This window comes from Lithobates pipiens, unplaced genomic scaffold (assembly GCF_037356315.1).
Source record: "Lithobates pipiens isolate NorthernLeopardFrog02 unplaced genomic scaffold, aLitPip1_a1.2 Scaffold_27, whole genome shotgun sequence".
Taxonomy (NCBI): Eukaryota; Metazoa; Chordata; class Amphibia; order Anura; family Ranidae; genus Lithobates; species Lithobates pipiens.
The window spans coordinates 125,636,846-125,640,107 of record NW_027507788.1 but is presented as its reverse complement, the minus strand read 5'-3'; the positions used below and the strand labels follow the sequence as shown (position 1 = coordinate 125,640,107).

The following is a 3,262-nucleotide window of genomic DNA, read 5'->3' as shown; positions in this document are numbered from 1 at the left end:
TAGCTGGACGCACTATATCATCAGATGGCATGGGGGTACGCTTGCATTTGCGTGCCTTCCTATGACAGTGGGTGCCTCCTGCACTCACATGTCAGCCATCCACACATGGTGTTGGGGGCGGAGTCTGCTGGGACCTTCCGGGGTTAAATTGGAGGTCAGACATGGCTTGGATTTCATTTCACTCTTCACTGAGGACACACATAGCTGTGGAGATTGCTTGCTGTGTCTCATTACTTTTATACTTAGGATATTCACCTGACTCAGGTACTTACCATAATCACCTTTTTGATACTTACCTTATTTAGGCACACTTGCATATCTGACACATTGTTAATCTTACGAGCACTTATTCTTATTTATTTTATTTTTTTTGGATACTGATGATTTTTCCACACGAGTCCATCTTTCTTTTTTTCTTTTCTTACCTTGTCACCTGCCAGTACCCCCTTGCTACCCTATGGTTTCCACCATCTCCACGTCCCTACCATCCTTGATTCAGGCTTTACTTGGCTATACATATCTTTATGCCTATACTTATTGATTTTACTTTAGATGCCTGATAAACATATTTGTTTATAGCTTATATGCTTTATGGACTAATGAGGGATACATCACTACCCACACAATTGTAGTTCACCTCTTTTCCCCCTCTTTGTCACCTGGTAGTACCCCTCTGTTGTCCTAGGTTTCTAACCATCTTCATGGCCCTACAACTTTTGGCTCAGGACTTTCATTCATGCATACATGCATACATATCTTTATACCAATATCTATTGATTTTACTCTACTACTTCAGATGCCTGACAAACATACTTATGTTCACAGCCTATACTTTTTATCGACCAATGAGGACCCTAGGGATACATCACTACACCTTTGCCATGCCTGCTCTCCGTTTGGCCCTGGATGGGGTCCCATTTGATCCTGCCCCCTCAGCTCCCAGGGGAGGCATACGCTGCTGCCGTCTCGAGGCCGCACACCTGGAGCCATGGCCAAGCTCAGTGGTAAGTATGGGGGGGGCCTACAACCCCTCCTACCCTGCGCTGTTATAACTAATACTGTGCTATATTGCCAAACATATATATATTTTTGTTCATCCTAGGTACATTGTTACACACATCCACCCCTGAAGAGCGAGCTGGATCTCACGAAACTAGTCGGGTAGTATGATGCCCGTGTACCATGTACTACTTCTACATTTATGTACCAATACTCCTTGTTTATATATTTTATATTGGCAACCGTTGATGTTATTTATCCATGTAAACAATTGTACTTGAATAAACCATATATTATATCTACTACTGTTATGTTTACTGGCGGAAACAGTACCCACTTCATTTAAAGTCCCAGGGCGAATCCTTTGTTGTTTGGTATAATAATATAATACTGGGTATTACCTATGTAGCGGCCATAACCCTCGGGGCAGCTTTGTGTTTTGGGCTTACCGGTTACCTCCGCTTGGCTTGTTCTTCCATGTCTAGGGGTTCCCAGCAACTTTGGACGCTGACACCATAAAAGTCCTTTAGAAAGATTTTATTTGCAGGGGTAACATCCAACAAACACAGTCTCGTATGCGAACAGAGGGCAAGAGTTAATAAACTCAGGCACCTTGAACTGCTAATCATTAGAAATTCTCTAATGCAACCCAGAGAGTAGCCACTCGCAGCTGGGTGCTTCAAAGCTGAACAAATCTCTAGCCAGAGATTATGGCAGTCAGCACCTTAATCCGGAACATGCAAAGTCTCTGACCTTGAATAAATTTGCAACCGAAAGTGAACAGGAACCTTTCCTCAGTATCTGGAACGTTCTCTGTCTCCTTAGCAGTGCTGGAAAAGCGTGGATTCGTTAGTGTCCTTTACAACTCAGCAACCAGGCACTTCTTGGGATGCCAGCTTGTCGGCCCTCCTCCGAAGAGTCCTCCCCTGATCGCTTACACGACCTGCGGTGCCCCTCCAAGTTGAGAGCACACCCGGACGCCTTGAATCCTCCCTCAGTTACTGCGCCTTGGACCAGCCAGTTCCGAGACTCGGGAACAGGTGGATCCTTACCCCAGACCATGCGGGTGGGGCTAGTCAAACTGACCATGTTGCGGAGCGGTCCACGTTCCCGTGACCGGGACCCCTCGCAGGGCTACCCCGGTCCAGCTTCAGGAAAAGGCAGCTCTGGCCTAACGAACGAACCCTGAACAAGTGACTTCAGCCGCTTAAGTACCATTCCCCAGACTCCTCAGCGGGGCCAAACGCACCCACTGATTGGCTCCGGGGAACGCTGATACTCAAAGCGTCGAACAAGGTCTGGTTCTGGTCCTGTCATGTGCACCTAACTGTACACCTGACCAGGCAGAACCCTAACACAGCCCTGCCAAACTGAGGCCAAAGTTAAACCTGCAGAACCCCTTTACTGTTCTAAGAAAAAACTAAATTTGTACATAGCGGATACCTTGTCAAAAGTGTCGCCGCTACACCTAGTATCCAACATTTTCAAAAGAAAAATGGAGTATTGGTAAAGCACAGGAAGGTGAGCATTCCTGGGTAGGAGTGTCCCTGTCACTTTACCCTGAATGGGAAAAGAAAGAGTAACAAGCTATGGCAAAAGCAACATCTAGGCATTCCTCTCACATACAAAAAAAAAAAATCCTGCATAGCCTTTTGAAGATTTTCTAAATGTCAAAAATTTGATAAAAGGTAAATGGAAAATATAATGTTAGTAATAACTGTTTGGAACACATGAATCTCTCTTTTAGTTATGTTCTCCTCTCTTGAGCTGACCATTATGTGGTAGGGCTTAATTCTGTGGACAGGTCTTTTTCTTGTACTCTTATTTCTCATAAAATCATGCTTGATATAGTCTGCTGTGATTCTGCTAAGGAGTAATGATTAAAAGGAAGATGCTGCATTAATTAGCTAAGATAATTAGTATAGCTTATGTAAATAAATGTAACTGCCAATCATGAATAATAGGAGCGCAGATTACAACAGGATTCTGTTAATATTAGCCAACACTTATTGAGTAGTTAAAAGCAGATATTCACTTACTGTAGATGAATGCTAAGTGAATGTCACTAAATGTCAGCATTTTACGTGTTAGGATAATATGGTTGTACAAAGGTAATTAGGCTTTTGCTTGACACAGGTATTACCTGCAACCTTTCGATGCAGGCTACATTTTTAGGTCAACACAACACAACAGAAAATGTAGATAAAGAAATACACACTATCATTTTATTTCTCCACCATTTAAGGTTGAACATAGTTTTTAT

The 3,262-nt window shown here is 43.4% G+C and overlaps 1 long non-coding RNA gene across 1 annotated transcript; it reads left to right on the top strand.

The window, feature by feature from the left end:
- Positions 1–203: 203 nt before the first annotated feature.
- LOC143933221 (uncharacterized) lies at positions 204–1,301 on the top strand. Its single transcript, XR_013263056.1, has 3 exons — positions 204–264; positions 826–1,004; positions 1,103–1,301. It is a non-coding gene; the product is annotated as an uncharacterized LOC143933221 (long non-coding RNA).
- Positions 1,302–3,262: the final 1,961 nt, after the last annotated feature.